Source organism: Ictidomys tridecemlineatus, chromosome 13 (assembly GCF_052094955.1).
Source record: "Ictidomys tridecemlineatus isolate mIctTri1 chromosome 13, mIctTri1.hap1, whole genome shotgun sequence".
In the NCBI taxonomy this organism is placed as follows: Eukaryota; Metazoa; Chordata; class Mammalia; order Rodentia; family Sciuridae; genus Ictidomys; species Ictidomys tridecemlineatus.
Window position 1 is genome coordinate 64,334,466 of NC_135489.1, and position 20,913 is coordinate 64,355,378.

The 20,913-nt window shown below is 37.8% G+C and overlaps 1 pseudogene; it reads left to right on the forward strand.

Annotated features, from left to right (window-relative positions):
• The window catches only part of LOC144369659 (contactin-associated protein-like 3), a 141,840-nt pseudogene that overhangs the window by 92,162 nt on the left and 28,765 nt on the right, over window positions 1-20,913 (forward strand).

Sequence of the window (20,913 nt, forward strand, 5' to 3'; positions counted from 1 at the left end):
GATGATTTTTATGTGTGTGAGAGTTTGGCCCAGTTTCCCTAATGCCATTTATTGAAAGACTGTCCTTCCTCTTTTGAATTACAATTTCAACATTGCCAGATACCACTTGGGCATGTTTGTGTGGTGGGTCTATTTCTTGATTCTTTGTCTTCAAAATCTATATGTCTACCCTGCATCAATATCACAAAGTCTTGATTTCTATGTAGTAGGTGAGAATTATTCCAACCACATATATTTTCAACTAATTTGCTTAAATGCCTTGGGGCATAATTGCTGGATCTTATGGTAACGCTGGTAAGCCTATTAAGCACCAAATTGTCTTCCAAAATGCCTGGGCCATTTTATATTCCAATCAGCAATAAATGAGAGGTTCTGTTGCTTTACATCATGGCCAGCATTTGAAAAGGTCAGTGTTTGAACATTAACCATTCTAACAAGTGTGCAGTAGTATCCCATTATTGTTTGTGTTTGCCATTTCCTAATAACATGTGATTTTGAGGGTATCTTCATATTCTGCGTTTCATCAATAGATTTTATTTTTTTCTGGTATCTGTTCAGATCTTTTGCCTCATTCTAATTGGGTTACTTATGGAACTATCTAGTTCTACAAATTATTTGCGTGTTTAAGATACAAGTCTTTTATTAGATTAGTGTTTTTCACTTTAGAAGCTTTTTAGTTTTTAAAAATTCCACTTTATAAAATTATTTTCATTGATGGAACTTTTGCTGTTGCATCTAAAAACTCATTGACACACCCAAGATCAACTTGATTTTTTCCTTTTACCTTCCAGAAGTTTTGTTGTATGGCATTTTAATTTTGATATGAAAGATGGACAGTGCCTCGATTCACCTTGTTTTGCATGTGGATTGTTAGTTGTTCTAATACCACTTTTGCAAAAACTGTACTTTCCCCATTGAGTTGTCTTTGGTCTTTTTCAAAGTTCTGTTGATTATCTGTGTGTGGATGTATATGTAGGTCCTCTATTCTGTCCCATTGATGGGTTTATCTACTCTTTTCCCAATGCCATGCTGTCTTGAGTATTGTGGCTTTGTAGTGGGTCTTGAAGCCAGGTGCTACCAGTCTTCTGACTTCATTCATCTTCAGTAGTGTGTTGGGTATTGTCAGTCTTTGCCTTTTTATATAAACTTCAGAATCAGTTGTCAATATCCACAAAGGAACTTGCTACAATTTTAATGAGGCTTTCACTAAATCTATAGATCAGTTTGGGAAGATCTTAACACTTTCACACTCTCAGTTCTTCCTATCCATGGACATGATATATCTCTCCATTTACTTAGATCCTCTCTGATCTCCTTCTTCAGAATTTTATACTTTTTTCCCCATATAGATTATGTGCCAATTTTGTTAATTTATACCTAAATATTTAACTTTTAGATCTAGTGTAAAATATGTTGTGCTTCTAATTTCATCTTCCAGTGGTATACTGTTTTATATAAGAAAGCAATCAACTGTTGTCCTGCAGTCTTGAGCTAAACACTTTCTAGTTTAGATATTTCTGCTGTTGAGTTTTTTTAGGGATTTTCTGTATAGACAGTGATGCTATTTGTGAAAAAAAGAGTTTTAATTTTCCCTTATAATCTATATACTTTATTTCCTTTTTTGCTTACTATATTACCCAGAACTTCCAGTACAATGTGGAAAAGCAGTGGTGAGCAGTGATACCCTTTTCTCATTCCCAGTCTTCATGGGGAATTATCTTGTCCCTCACTTTTAGGTCTGATGCTAACTGTAGGTTTCTTTTAGATGCTCTTCACCAAGTGGATGGCATTCTCTTGTATTCCAAGTCTTCTGACAGTTTTTATTTATCATGAATGGTTATTGGAGTGTATTGAGCACTTTTTCTTCATCTATTCATAGGACCATATGGTTTTTCTTCTTTAGCCTGTTGATGTGAGGAATAATGTGAATTAATTCCATGACATTCAAGGCATATGTGGAAATAAATACCACTTGATTATGAGGCATAATTATTTTTGTGTACTGTTCGATCCAGCTGATTAATACTTTTAAAGATTTCAATGCCTATATTTAGGAGAGATTTTTCTGCAGTTTCTCTCTTTTCTTTTTTTTCTTTTTTGTTCTGTAAAATGTTTCCTAGTTTGGGTATTAGGGCAATGTGGGCCTTTTAGAATAAATTAGAAAGTATTCATTGTCCTTCTGTTTCCTGAACACATTGGGGAGAACTGGTATCATGTTAGGTAGAATTTTCTGATGAAATTATCTGGGTCTGAACCTTCTGTTTTGGAAAAATTGTTGATTCTTGATTCATTTTACTTAATAATAAAATCTATCTTCTTTTCTCATAAATGCTATAACCAAGTCCTAGACATGGGTTGTTTAAAATAAGAAAAAATCATTGTCTCATATTTCTAAAGGCTAGAATTACAAAATCAAAGTGTTAACAGAAACCTGTGGCATCTGTTGGTTTGTGGACAATCTTTGACATTCCTTGGCTTGTAGATGAATCACTCCAACCTCCCAACATTACATGATATTCTCTGTGTGTATTTTCATATCATCTTACCTCTGTGTGTGTCTAGCTCAGTGTCCATATTTACCTTTCTTTAAAAAATAAGACAAGTCACATTATATTGGAGCCTACCTTAATGATTTCATCTTAATTCAATTACCTCTACAAAGACCACATATTCAAGTTATATTTTGACGTATGGAAGGTTAAGACTTCAGTGTAACTTGTTTTGGTGTATGTGATCCCACCCACAACATAGAGATGTCTAGATTATTACTCCTCGAGTGAGGCTTGGTAAATTGTGTCTTTCAAGCAGTTACCCCAATTCATATCAATAATCAAATGTGTGTGCATTGAGTTGTCCAAAATAGTCCTCTAATATTATTTGGATGTCCATCAGATCATTAGCAATGGCTTCTTTTTCATTTCCAATGTTAGAAATTTCTATCTTTCCTTCAACTCACTGATTGTTTCTTTTGCTAAGAAGAAGCTTCTTAGTTTGAATTCATCCCATTTATTGATTCTTGATATTAATTCTTGTGCTATAGGAGTCTTATTAAGGAAGTCAGGGCTTAATCCGACATGATGGAGATTTGGGCCTACTTTTCTTCTAATAGACATAGTGTCTCTGGTTTAATTCCTAGGTTCTTGATCTACTTTGAGTTGAGTTTTGTGCATGGTGAGTGAGAGGGGATTAGTTTCATTTTGTTGCATATGGTTTCCAGTTTTCACACCACCATTTGTTGAAGATGCTATCTTTTCTCCAATGTATGTTTTTGGCACCTTTGTCTAAATATAAGATAACTGTAATTATGTCGGTTAGTCTCTGTGTCCTCTATTCTGTATTATTGGTCTACAAGTCTATTTTGGTGTCAATACCATGCTGCTTTTTTTTTTTTTTTTTTTTTTTTTTTTTTTTTTTTTTTTTTACTATTGCTCTGTAGCATAGTTTAAGGTCTGGTATAGTGATATCACCTACTTCACTCTTCTTGCTAAGGATTGCTTTAGCTATTCTGGGTCTCTTATTTTTCAGATGAATTTCATGACTGCTTTTTCTATTTCTATGAGGAATGTCATTGGGATTTTGATTGGAATTGCATTAAGTCTGTATAGTACTTTCGGTAATATGGTCATTTTGACAATATTAATTTTGCCTGTCCAAGAACAAGGGAGATCTTTCCATCTTCTAAGGTCTTCTTTAATTTCTTCCCTTAATGTTACGTAGTTTTTGTTGTAGAGGTCTTTTGCCTCTTTCATTAAGTTGATTCCCAAGTATTTTATTTATTTATTTGACGCTATCATTAAAGGAGTAGTTTCCCTTTCAGAGGATTTGTCACTGATATACAGAAATGCCTTTGATTTATGGGTGTTGATTTTGTATCCTGCTACTTTTGCTGAATTCATTTACTAGTTGTAGAAGTTTTCTGGTGGAATTTTTTGAGTCTTCGAGGTATAGAATCATATCATCAGCAAATAGTGCTAATTCAAGTTCTTCCTTACCTATCTGTATCCCTTTAATTTCTTTTTTCTAATTGCTCTGGCCAGTGTTTCAAGAACTATGTTAACTATAAGTGTTAAAAGAGGGCATCCCTGACTTGTTCCAGTTTTAGAGGGAATGCCTTCAATTTTTCTCCATTTAGAATGATGTTGACCTGGGGCTTAGCATAGATAGCTTTTACAATGTTGAGACATGTTTCTATTATCCTTAGTTTTTCTAATGTTTTGAACATGATGAGGTGCTGTATTTTGTCAAATGCTTTTTTTGCATCTATTGAGATGATCATATGGTTCTTATCTTTAAGTCTATTGACGTGATGAATCATATTTATTGATTTCCATATGTTGAACATTGCATTCCTGGAATGAACACCATTTGATTGTCAAAATGTTATATTTTATCTTCATTTATTCTTTCTTTAATGCTCCTTCTTTCTTTATTTAGAGCTAATTTTCTAATCCATATCATCTATCCTCCTTCTGAGAAACTTTTTGTTTTAACATGAATGGGGAATTGTAATGAAATTCTATATAAACTATGATAATTTCCCTCCAGTTCTGGGTTCTAACCAGTTAGCCTTCCTCTTTCCTCCTTTCAGAATCTCCTGTGGTTCTTCTTGTGTGTTATCTCCAAGGTTTATCATTGTGCTTAGTCGGAAGAAGCAGAAAAAGTTAAGTCTACATCATCTGGAAATTCCCCTGAAGTCTTTTGATTGTTCTCTAGAGCACTTTAAGACACTTGAGCAGAACCAAAGATATTTGCAATCTCTCAAAAAATTATTTTTTACCACTCTACAGGGGGATTTCCAGGTAAATTCATCCTTGTGCACTAGGATATACACTTCAATCTAGGCAAGTGTAGTGGTGAAGAAAGTAATGTAGCATTTCTCAAAGTAGCATTTTGAGAAAAGAATATTAAATTTTCTGAGTATCTCTTATTTCCTAGTAACAAGCTTTCAATGTATTTTTAACAGGTTCTAGATATTTACTCCTCCATAAATTTCTCAGGATTGCTTTTATTTTTTTTAAATTTCTTTGCGGGGGTGGGAGAGTGAAAGTGAGGATGATGAATGCAGAGATCTTACCTATAAATGAATCATAATTAAGTTGTATTAAGCATTAAAGGCAGAACCTGGGATAAGTTCCAGATCTTAACTCAAGGCCCAACAATAACAACTTACAAATTTGAAAAACAGCACCAAATTACCAAGCACATTTGGGAAATTGATTGAAGCAATCCAATTCCATTTTCTTAATCCTCTAATTTTGGGATGACTGCAATTTATCTTCTTCTGCATCTTCCTCTAAGAGGGCTAACCTGCACACCTGCTTCTGTAATCATCTCAGGCTCACTGCGATGTGCATCCTGGTCCCCACCCCCAAAACATGCCTGGTCTTAACATGTGGTTCTGTAGAGCTGAGACAGTGCCCAGCTCTGTCATCTGACCACAGCCAGGGTTGGGGAGTTGGCGCTGAACATCTGCACCAGGCAGACTTGGTTTCTCAGCATCATGTTCACTTGAGACTTGAAGAAGACCTATCCATGCGTTCATTTAGCCTCCATATAAACAGTCAGGCTTTGTAATACAAGAAAAACACATATCTCAAAAATATGTGTTAAGTCCTTACAGAGGGTGCCATACCTTTCCAAAGGCCTAATGCATAGCAACTTTTCTTTAAAAAAAATGTGGGGTGATAGATCATTGTTTCTGTATGACATTGAACTTGCTCTGGGGGCATTTGTCATCTCAAACAAATTCATCCTGGGTATATAAATTACTCTTACTGTTGTTTTGATGGCAAATGTTTTTTGAATGTTATTTTTATGGAAAATATGTGATATCCATGTACAAGTAAGTTAAGGACTCATTTCCTAATAAAATAAAAATAGATTATGGGGATTATTTAAGCCTAGATATTGAAACACTGAGGGGAGAAACATGGCCCATATATTTGGAGAAACCACATTTTTATTGGCAGGGGTAAAATATAGCTTCTGAAGTGAAGTGTATCTTTCTTCTCTTACACACACACACACACACACACACACACATTTTAGACCTGGGGAAAAAAGGGAACTATTTTGGATGGGGGAGGGGCAAAATAGATGTCACCTTTCTCATACTTGTCTTTCAGATGGAACGCCACTGAGCTGGTGGGATAGAAGAACCAATGGAACCCACACTTACTGGGGAGGTACTCTGCCAGATGTACAAAAGTGCACTTGTGGACGAGAGGGGAGCTGCCTGGACTCTCAGTATCACTGCAGCTGTGACGGTGACCAGGATGAATGGTGATTTCCACATGCTGTCCCTGCACAGAAATGTAGTTTTTATTCCTCAGTTATGCATAGTTAATTACACAGCAGGCATATCGGAACAAGTAAGTAATTACATGATGCTCAAGTAATTTAAAAGTATAAGTTTGGATGAAATACCTTCAGTTAATCGAAAGATTAAATTGTCTGACCAAAGATTCACTATTTCACTGTGAATACCAGATAATGTGCTTTTTATTCTTCTTCAATTGGAAGCAATTGGTAAGTCTCCCACTCAACTAGAAGTCAAGTGTCTGTCTCTGAAGTTCAGTTTAATTGAGCAATCTGGCACTCATGGCAATAATTCAGAAGGTGAATTTCTCCAAAGCTTTGTCTTAAATATATTTAGGAGATAACACTATATATTTCTTAGGAATTTGTGAGTAAACATTAACATGGGAACTCCATTAACACAATGGAACTCCAAGAGGTTTTGCATAAAAGGAATCAACTATATCCCCCACCCATTTAGCTTCTGTTTGATGTAGTCAGGAGCTCATTTAAAGCAGTATATGAAAAAAAATATAATTAGATAGACACCAATTAAAGCAAGACTTTTTCATTAAATTTCTACAGTAATTCCAATATACCAAACATTTAACATAAAATACACATATATAAAAGGCACTCTAATAATGTAAAATGTTAAGCTATGCTCCAAGTCAATCTATAGGTATAAATTTATAGTAAACATTGTTCAAGAGTCTTTTATACATTCTCTGAAATATACATACATCATAGAATTCAACTTCTCCAAAAATCCATAAGTTATTTTGCTAGTTAGGATGATCCCTGTAGCTGTATATAATATTGTTTTATATTTATTATTATTATTTTATATTTTTGTCTTAGGACTTTTGTTTAATTATTATTCAGGGTAGATAGAAAGCAAAACATAAGATAGTTTAAACATATCCAGATGTGCAACTAACCCCAGTGAATGTGAGGCCACTCTGTCCATTTTGAAGTCAGACATTAGGCATTATCATATTATATTTTTTAAAGAAACTATAGCTTGTTCACAGAAGAGAACATAAGCACACAGTAAAGTTGAAGGTAAAGGGGTGAGGCATTTTTACCAGGTAAATACAAATCAAAAGGAAGCAGGTGTAGCTGTATTAGGTCAGACAAAGAAAACCACACCGCTGGGGATAAAGTTGGACCTTATATGATGCTGATTCGCTCATGAGATGCTCCAACAAGTTTCATATGCACCATAAGAAGTATATCAAGAAAAAAAAGTGTATCAAGAAAGAATTAGCAAGGAAGCAAAGAGAAATAGAAAAATTATTCAAAATGCTGGAAGATTTTAACATGACTTGGGAGAATCGGTAAGTGAAACAGGCAAGAGTATTTCAAAACTAAAGTTAAGAAAATTGACATTGCAACCATTCATTGTAGAATACACAAAAGCTCATCACATGCCAGTTAAACACACACACACACACACATACACATATACACACAACAAATAACTGATGAAAAGCTTGTAAAAAAAGGAAACAAAGCTGCCATCATTACCTACCAATGACATGACTGCCTACACAGAAAATTGAAGGTAATATAATGAAATACCACCAGGATGAATGAAGAGTTCAGTTGATACGCTGAATTTGTGATCAATCAGTATTGAGAAATTACTTGAATATCTATAAAAGCGTAAATTTATTAACACCGAAAGACTTAATAAAAACTATTTGCTATGTTACAATGTAAATTTCTTTAGAATAAGTCTAATACTTTTATATTAAAATTATTGAGATTTAGAAGACAAATAAATAGATTGATTTACTACTGTCATAGATTCTATGAGTCAGTAGTAGCTTAAAGCAGTAGTCCTAAATCAAGTATGCTTTTGATCCCCCGGGGAATGCTTGTTTTTTCTGAAGACAGTTTTGTGGTCACAAAGGAAGGAATGTTTCTGTGTCTTTAGTAAGTGCTAAAGGCCTTGGGAGGCTGAAGCAGGGGGATCACGAGTTCAAAGCCAGCCTCAGCAACTTAGCGAGGCACTAAGCAACTCAATGGGACCTTGTCTCTAAATAAAATATAAAAAGGGCTGGGAATGTGGCTTAGTGATAAAGCACCCCTGGTTTCAATCCCTAGTGCAAAAAAAGTGCTAAACATTCTACAATGCACTGTACAACCCTCATGGAGCAAAACTATGCAGTCCTTCAATAACACTGCTATTGAGAAGCCCTCTTTTAAAGATGTCATTTTTCCAAATTATTCTAAAAATGTATTGGGATTTCTAACAAATGCCAAGTGTTTTACTGATTGGTGTGGATTGCAACAAGTGGATTTTCAAATCCATATGGAAACTCAAAGAATAAGCAAGATGATTTTTAAGATGAAGATCAAGATGATGAGATGGGTCATAGCACATATCAAGACAAATTGTATTATGATAGCTGAATTGGCCAGGAGAGAGGAAATAGGTCAATGAAACAGAAGTTGAAAAACTGGAAAGATTTTAAGATTAGTTGTGGACCATGATATGTATTTTATTACTAACCTAGTTATTAAATGTTGAGGTGGAATCAACATTTTTCCTTTTTGGCTTTTTCAACAACCCCCCAAATGTATAGCTCTACTTTGCATCAAATCAAATCTCTTGGTAAACAATTAATAGTAGTTCTTAGAAGTCATGGCATTTTTTAGGAAAGCATAATTTCTAGAACAATGGGAACTTTCAAGCAAAAAGTCTTTGAAAGTTCTCTTACTGAACTTTTAATAGTACTGGAAGGGGTTATCATATCTAGAAATATATTCTTCCCATGTTTACACTACCTAGAGGCTCAGTATTCCTTATCTGAAATGCCTGGGATCAGAAGTGTGTCAGATTTTGGATTTGGGGAATCTGGAATATTTGCAAATACTTAATGAGGTATCTCAGGGATGAAACTCAAGTCTGAACCCTGTACACACACAGCCTAAAGGGACCTTTATACAAAATTTTCATTTTGGCTTTGACCATCACAAGAGGTCTTGAGTGGAGTTTTCCACCCATGGCATCATATTGGGGCTCAAAATGTTTTATATTTTAGAGGTTTTCCCATTTTAGGTTTTCAAATTAGGAGTATTTTACCTGTAGTATGTATTTCAGAAAATAATAGGGAAAAAAGAAATAAAAAAAACAAGTCCCAGTTGCTGAAGAAATTTGAAGGAAGTCTGATAACCATGGCAAATCTTCAGTCATCTATATAAATCTGCAAAGGTTGAGATCTGCCTATACCAACAAAAAATTGGTGAAAATGTTAGCCATTTTTTATGATTGACTGGGAGCTCTCCAAAATAATGGGGGAGGGGGAGATTTAGTATCTCCTCCAACACAACTGAGGTGCCCTACACAAGCTGTCACCTTACACAAGCTCAGTATTTTATATGCAGCGTTAAACATCAAGAAGCTTGGAGCTTCTATGCAAAATGAGTTTTTAAAATTCCAGCATCCTTCATAAATAGCTCATAGAAGTACAGCTCCCCTACTAGACTACCTTGATGAGATGGCGATTACCAGCATGGAAATGCTGTTTTTGATGCCTGCTGTGTCCATACACAATCTCCTAAGCTGACCTACCCTGTTTCCTAGGAGAACATTTCTGCTTGTCAACCATCAGTCCACTCCAGAGCTAAATGATGGTGACACTTCATAACTCATGCTCTGTTCTTTGCACAAACATCAATAACTAGGTAAGGTTATGGGATATTAGTCTGGATATGTGAAATAATCTTTCTGTATCAACAAATATTTCACATATTGCAGAGTACCTGACTTACATTAATTGATATCTCTTTTATGCATTACAGATTACTTCATTTATTTACATGATGAAAATCTTAATATAGCCATTTTCTTTTATTTCTATCTTTTCCAATTTCAAGCTTTGATAACTAAAGTCTTTAATAAAAATTTACGAAAACTTTATTTTTGCCACTATGAAAGGACTTACATGATTTGATATTAATTATTCTGATCTTTGGCCATAAATCCACGCCAAGGAAGGTTTTAGAAATGAGTGACTTAAGGACAAGGGTATTTATTAGATTCTATAGAGATTCTAGAGCAGGATGAGGAACCAGAGTAAGGGTGCTTTGTCTCTGAATCAGATTACGTATACAGTTGAGTGACACAAAATAAACATAAACAGGTTGCAAAAGAAGAGATTAATGCCATTATTTTGGACAGAGAGAATAGGAGTGGCACAGCTGTGACCAGGACCCCAGGCCCTCCCAGCGCTTGCTCCAGACCTGCTTGTATTTCTCAGTCACTCACATGTAGGAAGATGTTGATGGCCATAACTATGGTTGGAACCTAGTGCCCAGGGGGCTGTGTACTCAGGGGCACACACAGTATTTTTCCTATGTGTCCTCAATGCCTCACTCAGGGTCTGATCCATGTTTGTCCACTGGATAGCTGGGTTCAGCATTTCACAGAACTTTCACATACATTAACCTGTGTATTTCTTATAAAAGTATTCTATTTAATTCATTTTGATCTGTAGGTTTAATTTTACAATTTACGAAGTTATTGAGGAAAGAAATACCCTATAAACATAAAAGGATTTCAAATATTTAATGGTAAAATTCTGTGAAGATCTAAATGTGTAACTATTTATATCTGTAATTGATAATCACTTGAGTAGTATCCTGAGCTAATTTTTAAAGAGCAGTTATATGCTTGATTATCGTGAAAATACTATCCCGTGCTTGCAAAATGACCCTCCTTCTTGATTTGCCCCTTTTATTCTCTGTGTGCAGTGAGTTCAGGAATTGGCAAATGGATCAGGAGTTGCTAAACTACTGCTGTGAGTCACATCTGCCCACTTACCTGTTATTGTCTGGCCCATGAACTAAGAAATGTTTTACATTTTTAAGTAGTTGGAAGGAAGAGTGTTTCATGACACATCAAACTTGTTACGAAGTTCAAATTTCAGTGTCCATAAATTTTGATCACCCCACAATCATGCCCATCATTAGTGCCTGTGGCTGAGCTGAGCAATCGCAGAGGCTACGTGGCCTGCAAAGTCACAATCATTACAGAGAAACTTTGATTTCAATTTTTAACAGTTTCTGTGCTCTCAAAATGCCAAAAATGTTTGTAAGTGTTCCATTAAGTCCTGAAATGTTAGATTCAAATAAGAGATCACAGGTGACTTTGTGTGTGTGTGTGTGTCAACTGGAGTCATCTTAAGGGTCCCTTTGTGGTTTTCCAGGAACAGTGGCATCACAGTCTTTTCTCAGAAGGAGTACCTGCCAGTCATTCAAGTGGTGATGACGGACAGGGCCGACCACCCTCTGAAGCTGTGTATACGCTGGGACCTCTGTTCTGCCAGGGGGACTGTAAGTGCTGGCAGGAGAAAAGCTTTCTTTCTATAATAACATACTTTGATTATTTTTTTAAAAAGTAAGTAAGTGCCCTTATTTTGGCCGGAGAGAAAATTCATGGTAGTGCTGGGACCAGAGCAGATATCAGAAAGCCTCGTGCTCCTCAGCTTTCTGTGGCTGTGACCAAAGATCTGAGGTGAAAACCTTAAAGGGAGAAAGGTTTATTCTGACTCACAATTTTGGAGGTTGGGTCCATGGTCACTTGGCCCTTTGCTTGGACCTGTGGCTGCACAGGGCATCACGGTGGGAGAGAGAGTCAGAGGGGGCTGTTCACCTTGCCGCAGCTGCACAGTAAAGAGACAGGAAGGGGCCAGGGCCCAGTACCCCTTCACGGGCACACACCACGTGATCTAACCTCCTCCACTCAGACCCACCCCTAAAGACTCTACCACATCCCAATAGTGACCCAGGCTGGGCACCCATGGGCCTTTGGGGGACATTCTAATCCACACCATAATGGGCACAGGGATGGAACAGCACTGCGTCTGTGCTAGAGATCAACGTTTCACGAGTGAACAGCCATTGAAATCTCTCTCATCCGAGATGCTCAGGACACAAGGTATTTTGGAAAGCAGTGGTTTGCAGACTTGGGAATGTTTGCCTGCGTGGTAGTGAGATCTCTTGGAGATGGAACCCGAGTCTAAATGACACTCGAGTTTCCTGTAAACCTTATACAAATAGCCCAAAGGTAATTTTATACAATATTTTTGGTGCACGTGCATTTTGACTGTGACCTGTCACACGAGGCCAGGTGTGGAGTTTCCCTCTTGTGGTGTCAAAAACTTTTGGATACGGAACATTTTAGATTTCAGATTTTTGGATTATGGATGCTCTACCTGTATTAGTTTACAGAGAATGAATTATCTTTATTTTAACATATTATTTGGTTGACTGGTTAATTGTCCATTTATTGTTTTTCTTATGGAACAGTCCTTAAGAAAACTATTTCCCAAATTTGTGAATGATTGAGAATGTTGGTTGATTGCCCTTATATATTCAGGACACCTTTAACAGTATAAAAACAGTGAATTCCACTTTCTTTTCTCAGACACTGTACACACCACATCACCATCATGGGCTCTAATATTAGATCGTGTTTTTCCCTGCAGGATTTTCATTCAAGGTTGAATGCCATGGTCAAGGTTTTCCTCATCCACTCAGGGCTCATTGCCTCCACAGTCCCAGAATTCTTTCAAACCTGTGAGGATCCCCTTTTGCCCTAGTACATGAACTCGATATCAAGACCTCTTTCCCTAGGGGAAAGTTCCAGTGTTTTTACTCATAAGCATTGTATGCTGCTGGGCAGACATCTGGAGTATGAATTTTTACTTCTCTCCCTTAATATGAGGAGGGTGCTGCTGAGAGGTCATCCAGTGTGGACCATGAGCATCCCTGCATGTCCTTGCTGAGAGTGTCAGAGTGTGTGTCATCGCTGTCCCCTAATACCAGGCAGTTTCTGTGCATGTGTGGGAAACGGAGTCGCTCCAGGAGAGTACATCATCACCACCAATGTCTCACCAGTCCCCAGAGTGGAGGGCACTGGCTCCTGTCCCTCCTGTCCTCATCTCACACCAATTACATGGCTCTGTGAGATTCAGAGCCAGACCACCATGCTCACACCGAGATGCTCATACATCTCATGGTGATATATATAATAAAGCCCTTTGACTCCAACCCAGAAAGGTGTGCTTTCTCTCAGGCTCTGTGAAACTGTGGCCAGCTGCAGTGGGGGTGAGACCTCAGATGCTCCCCAGTTCTTGACCTGTCCCCCTTCAATCTCACTTGTCACCCAGAATAAGCCTCAGTCTTTGTCATTTTCTATTAATTTTTCTGAAACCATTGTGCGTTTTGATCTCAATACTTTGTTCTTATTTAAGAAGAATGGTTTTATTATGCTTTGAATGCCTTCTGTTTCATGTGCTGGATTCTCTGCATCTGAGACATGTGCCAGCTTTACTCCATGCATGCCCTGTGTCTTCCAGTTCCTTTCATCTCTGTCCGTCTCCTCTTCAATGCACTTATCTAAGCATTCCTCCATACACGTGCCATGCTCCCTCTCTTCCTTACTTTGTGATGGCTTTTTAACTTGTTGGTGTGTAGCTGGCAGCTCTGATCCATTTGATTGATTGATACATGATGTGGTTCAATTCTTCTTCGCATCCAGCTCCTCACAATCTGATGCATCTTTCTTGTCCCTTCCAAACTGTGATCTTAGGTCTAGGGTCTGTCATTCTATCACTTTTTTTTCCCATGTCTCAAGTTGGTGAAGGAGGGGTCTCTTGCACTGTGTCTGATCAACTGTTCTCTATGCTGCTTTATCTTCAACAATTACAAGTGTCCTGTTCTGCGGTCCTAACACAACATGATGTGTATCCTATACTTTTGTCAGGATGCCACAGGCCTCCAGTTCTTTTCACACTTCAGTATTAGCTCCTTCACATTTGGAGCCATGTTTCCTGTTTGTTGAGGTTCTGACCTGGAGCACTGGTCTATAAGAATTCTGCACTTACATTTTCTTCTGGATTATTTGCTCTCTGGCAACTCATACCAGCCCTCCACTTCTCTCTGAATGTGGGTGTAATCCTGAGACGACTCAGGGCATTTCCTTCATGTCAATTTCTCAACAAAACTTCAGAGGGTGAGGTGGTGTTCAAAATAATATGTAAAAACATGGATGTGTAACCAATGTGATTCTGCAATCTGTATACAGTGTAAAAATGGGAGTTCATAACCCACTTGAATTAAATGTATGAAATATGATATATCAAGAGCTTTGTAATGTTTTAAACAACCAATAATAATAATAATAATAATAATAATAATAATAATAATAATAATAATTCTTTCTTCAAAAATTTCTTCTTCAGCTGCACACATCTGTAATCCTAGTGGCTCGGGAGGCTGAGGCAGGAGGATTGCAAGTTCAAAGCCAGCCTCAGCAAAAGTGAGATGCTAAGCAACTCAGTGAGACCCTGTGTCTAAATAAAATAAAAAATAGGGCTGACACCCCCTACCCCAATTCCTCCTTCCTCTCTTTCCCTTTCTTTCTCTTCATCTCTACTTTCTTTAAAACAGTTTCAGTTGGTTCTTGTAGCTTCCCTTAAGCAGCCCAGAATGGTGGGCCCTACTGTGCCCAGGCCATGGGAAAAGGGAAACGTGAAACATGAAAATCCACTGAGGATTACAAAACCAGGTGTTTCTCAGTGACCCCACTGAGAATGGGGTCACACATATGGAAAGAAGGAAGAGCAAATTCTAGTACCCTCGGTACTAGACTAGAAAAGAAGGTTACCAGCATGAACTCAAGAGTTTTAACATATGCACAGTAGATAATATGAAATACACAAAAATATGTGTTTGTGTATGTGTGTGCTGTAGTGCATGTGCCCATACACCTGTTCCTGCAGCTGACTACTGAGAGGGCCTTGAAGTCATGGCACCTTAGTAGCAAAGAGATATAAGCATGTGACTTAATATCTTGACTTCTGAATGTCATTTCTATCCTTCTCCATGAAAAGAAACCACCACTCCTTGGGAAAATGGCTGATTTCAGAGATGGGACAGAGAAGATAGAGGATAAGCCTAGATCGTCCTGCTATATAAAAAAAATTGCTCAAAAATTTTCACTGTGTCCCATCAACTGCTTTTGTCAAAGGGTCTTGGGAAGGCTCCCTCTGACCTGATTTGGGACAGTGTAATCATTGAAATCAGTTACAGTAGTAGGTTATAAACAGTTTACAACAATAGGGATCCAGGAGTGATGCTGCTATAAATTTGAAATGGATAAAAAATACTAAATAGGAGGTCCAGAAACAAGCCCTTCCTAACAGAGGACTAGCACCCTGTCAAGGAATGATGGAACATCACCAGTATCATCATAATTCAAGGACCATCAATCCGCTATAAAACCACAGGATGGAAAAGTGGACCAGGTTATGTAAAGGCCATTAGATGTCCAAATAGTTTCAAATCACAAAGAGAAAAATATTAATTTTATATGGGAGCAATGACAGATACCATAGCAGAAATCAATTAAAGTTAACATGGCAAGTAGGGGGACACATTAGCACAGTGCAAGTCCTGATGTGATACACTCCCAAGGACAGAGCATCACTTTTCTGCTTTTGAAGAAAAATGTTCTTATTAAAGCACTACAGCTTTACATCATAGTGACGTTCACGTTGGCATTCATTAATGCATATAACTTAACTAGATCCATTTCAATCCCTAGTGCTTCTCCTTTACCTCCCCTCCTCCCTCCCCTTGATCCCCTACCTCTACTTCACTGGTCTTTGTGCTTATTTATTGTTTTTTAATCATGAGTTGTAATTATATGTGAATGGAATTAATTGCAATATATTCATACACATACATAGCATAATTTGACCAATATCATCTCCAATTTCCCCCTTTTCTCCTGCCTATCCTCTTCTTGTCTCCCTTCTATTTTAATAAGATCCCCATTTTTATTCCCTTTTTATCTCTAATTTCTGTATTTGAGAGAAAACATTTGACCTCTGACTTTCTGAGCCTGGATTATTTCACTTTGCATGATGTTCTCCATTTCATTCATTTGCCATCAAATGACATAATTTCATTCTTTTTTATGGCTGAGTAGAACCCCATTGTGAATATATATATATATATATATATTTTTTTTTTCTTTATCCATTTGTCTATTGATGGGCACCCAGGCTGATTCATAGCTTGACTCTTGTGAATTGGGCTGCTCTAAGCATGGTATGCATGTGTAACTACAGTGTGCTGATTTTAGTTCTTTGGGATAAATATCAATGAATAGGTTAGCTGGGTCATATGATGGTTCCATTCCTATCTTTTGAAGAATTTCCATACTTCTTTCCAAATTGGTCATACTGATTTGCAGACCTACCAATGATATGAATATACCTTTTTCCTACATGTTCTCACCAGCAGCTATCATTATTTGTATTCTTGATGAGTGTCATTCTAACTGTGGTGAGATAAAATTTCAATGTAGTTTTGGTTTGAATTTCTCTGATTGCTAAGGATGTTGAGCATTTTTTTCTCATACATTTGTTGGCCATTTGTATTTCTTCTTTTCAGAAATGTCTATTTAGATTTTTTTATCCATTTATTGAGTGGGTTATGTTTTGGGTGTTTTTTGAGATCTTTATGTATCCTAGCTAGTAATCTCCTCACAGAAGAGTAACTGGCAGATTTTCTCCAATTCTGAAGTCTCTTTCCTTACTCCTTTCATTTTTCTATGCTGTTTTTGACAAAATGCACAAGACTAATCTAATGACAAGTGTCTGATATACCCAAATTGAGAAACATTTTACAAATCGACTGAAAAATGCTCCAAAAATATGAAAAAAATAAGAGGTTATTATTTTAGTCAGCTTTGCATCATTGTGATCAAAAGACCTGACAAGAACAACGTAAAGGAGGAAAAGTTTATTGTGGCTCATTTCAGAGGTCTCAGTCCACAGACAGCTCACTTCATTGCTCTGGGTCTGAGATGAAGTGGAAAAATATGGTAGAAAGGCGTGGAGAAGGAAAAAAGGTCAGGAAATGGTGATCAGAAAGTAGAGAGAAGGCCCTGCTTCCCAGGGACAAAATATCAACCTCAAAGCCACGCCCCTAGTGATCTACCTCTTTGAGACACACCCAACCAGTTTATGATTACCCAGTTAATTCATATGGATGGATTAATCCACTGATTAGATAAAGTCTCTCATAACCCAATTATTTCACCTCTGAAAATTCTTGCATTGTCTCAACCATGAGATTTGGGGGGTTGACTCATATCTAAACCATAGCAGTTGTATTCATGAAAGACAAGAAAAGTCTAGAATGAAGGGCACTAGAGGGACTTGAGAAATAAATATAAAGTGTGGTCCTGGATTAAATTCTGGACCAGAAGGAAAAAAAGTTTTTTGTTTTGTTCTGATTTTTGTTTTTTCTATGAAGGGCATTACTAAGATGATGGGTTGTATTTGTTTATTGTTAGTTTGCAAAAAATATGGAAAGCAAGATTCTATGATCTGGCTTCCTGAGTCATAGACCAACTGCTGCCTCCAAAAATCCATCTGGTGCTGAATAGAGATTTCAAACGTAATGTATCCCTATCAAACTTGCTTCTTCAAAATTATTCCCCAAACCCTTGGTGTCATCTCAAACTCTCTTCCACTTGCATTCAATTTAGCAGTGAATTCTGTTGACTTGAACTTGAAAATGATCCTGCAACCTACCCCTGTCTTTCCACCTCCCTGGGCACCTTCTCCCTCATCTCTTGCCCACGTTGTTGGTGTCACAATCAGTCACACTTTTGCTTTGCTTACCCTCCGTCTTTTCTCAACACAGAATTCTAACCCTTAAAATAATCCTGAATGCGATGTCCTGATGATACGGCATGAATGAGAACACCCAGTGAGGCAGGGAAGGCTTCTAGAAATTGCAGTAAAAATGATTCATGAGTTTTTCTTTATTTCCTTTTTTTGGCATTAAAAGAGTCATTTTGGAATTCGGCTTCCTTCAACACTGAGACCTCATACCTTCATTTCCCCACTTTCCATGGAGAACTCACTGCGGATGTGCAGTTCTTTTTTAAGACCACGGTTTTCTCTGGTGTGTTTATGGAGAACCTGGGCATCACGGACTTCATCAGGATAGAGCTGCAGAGTGAGTGAGCCCCCCCCCCAGGACAAGTCACAGGATGTCCATTACTTGGCATTGAAAACTGATTAAACAAAAATTTAAATAGTGTCATTCTTACCTTATAATCATATTTATTTTTTAACCACAAAAATTCTATAATTTTAATCAATCATTTTAAGGGTCAAACCATGAAGCATAAAGTACACAATAATCCATAAAACTGTTTTGCCTTCCCTGGACCATTGCCAACTAGAGTCAGAACTTAAAACCAAACTCACAAAATTGTTTCCTAAAATATTTGATCAAATATTTTTTTCATGTACTCAGAGCTTAATTTATGACTGTAAAAATTTGCATTTTTTTTTAATTAGAGGAGACTTTGAAACACTTTTGAGTAAAACTACTTATAGATACAAAACCAATTGTGTTTCTTATTCTCTCTAGGGGTGCAGATCTACTGACTAGAACTGAGTGCGTTAAGTATTCAACTCAAAGTGAATATGTTAAAATCAGTGTGGTTTTGTTTTTATCCTCCAGGATACAAATTTCTCCTGCCCCCCTTCCCCAACTCGAGTCACATGTCTGCATCGACACCTTTGTCCCCTTTTGTAAAGAGCATGCCATGATTCCCTGACTCAACTCAATACTCCCCTGGGAATGAACTTGTTCTATATTCATATATGATATTTTTAGCTCCCACAGAAGTGACCTTTTCCTTTGATGTGGGGAATGGACCTTGTGAGGTCACGGTGCGGTCACCCACTCCCTTTAATGACAATCGGTGGCACCACGTGAGGGCAGAGAGGAATGTCAAGGGAGCCTCCCTGCAGGTGAACCAGCTCCCCAGGAGGATGCAGCAGTCCCCTGCAGCTGGGCACGTGCGCCTGCAGCTCAACAGCCAGCTCTTCATTGGTGAGTCCCCTGGCCACCGCTGAACTTGGTGGGACCGCAGAGGATGCCAGCAGACAGTCACAATGGTGGGAGTACTTTTAGTGGCAAATGCAAGTAGCAGCAAACAGTTGGCGCTATTTATTGATAACCTTGTAGGTTCAGGAGTGTGCTGGGCTTCTTATTAGGTAACTCGTTTTGTAGGTTTTATCGTCACCTGTTTCCAGGTGAGATCATCACATCTGAAAGAGGTCAAGTAACAACCAGTGAAAGGAATCCAGCCCCGAGGTCTCTGATGCCCAGGCTTGAACAGCTCTCCTTACAGATGGTTGGCATTTGTGATCACTAGGTCTGATCAACACCACCTGTGTGATCATGAGCCACCTGTACCCACTTCTTCCCTTTTCACTTCCAGTAGAAAGTCTATCCTATCCATGGACAAAAGTCATCCACTGTCTGCTTCAAAACAGACCACAGGTTTTCTCCTTTAATCCTGCAGTGCGTTTGTACAGAGAGGTCAGCCCTGGGTGATGGACTGGACGTCTTTCCTTTGGCTTGCCCATAGATGGATTTATCATTGTTTATTTTCCCCAAGGGCAAAAATTTACTTTGCCATATTCCTTTCCAAACAATTCCATTCTAATGTAAAAACTAAGCACACTGAGGTAGTCATACTCACTTGTTTATTTCTTATGCAAGATGAAGCAAATAAGAACACCGCTCCAATTAGAAATTGGACTAAATCAGAAATTATCTCACAGCCTACTTTACAGGAAGATTCAAACAGCTTCCAGGTACTAAGCACTATATCGCTGAAGGCTAATGTGTGTAAATCTCCGTGTGTGTGCGTGTGTGTGTGTGTGTGTGTGTGTGTGTGAGACTTTCACACATGCAGGAGTTTATGTACTATGACTCCATAAAATATAACTTCCAACATGGGTGGTTTTTACATTAGGGCAAGATGAATCTTCTTTGAAGGACTTGAAACCACAAAACTACCTGACATCACTACATGAGTCAGGTTTTCATTACTGTACCAGATACCCAAATTAAGCAACTTATAAGAAAAAAAGGGTTATTTTGACCCCTAGTTTTTGAGGTTTTGACTCATGACCAGGTGGACCCATTGTTTTTGGGCCTCTGGTGGGGGTAGTGAGCTGGGGGAAGAGCTTAATGTTCAGTTCATGGTCAGGAAGCAAAAGTGAAAGAGGAAGAGTTGAGGGTCCTACAGTCCTTTTTAAGGGCACACCCCTAAGGACTTAAAACCTCCCAAGGAGCTCCAGGTGGCAAGCTGAGGACCAAGCCTTTGCCACAAGGGCCCTTGGGGTATTTTCCAGATACAAACTTAGCAGGAGTCAAGTTAAGAACTTTATTTTCTTACTTACAATTTTGAGGATTATTTAAGGGAAATCCTAGGAACAAAATCAACATAAATATTTGCCTAGAATAAACATTCCTATTAAGGAAAGTTTTATAAATCAGTGGTGGAGAAATCATCAGTCACCCATGAAGCTGGTTAAAAATTCAGATTTGGGTCAGGTGTGGTGATGCACACCCATAATCCCAATGACTCTGGAGGCCAGGGCAGGAGGATCACAAGTTCAAGACCAGCAACTTAGCAAGAATCTTAGTAACTTAGTGAGACCCAGCTTGTCTCAAAATATAAAATAAAATAAAAGGTCTAGGGATGTAGCTCAG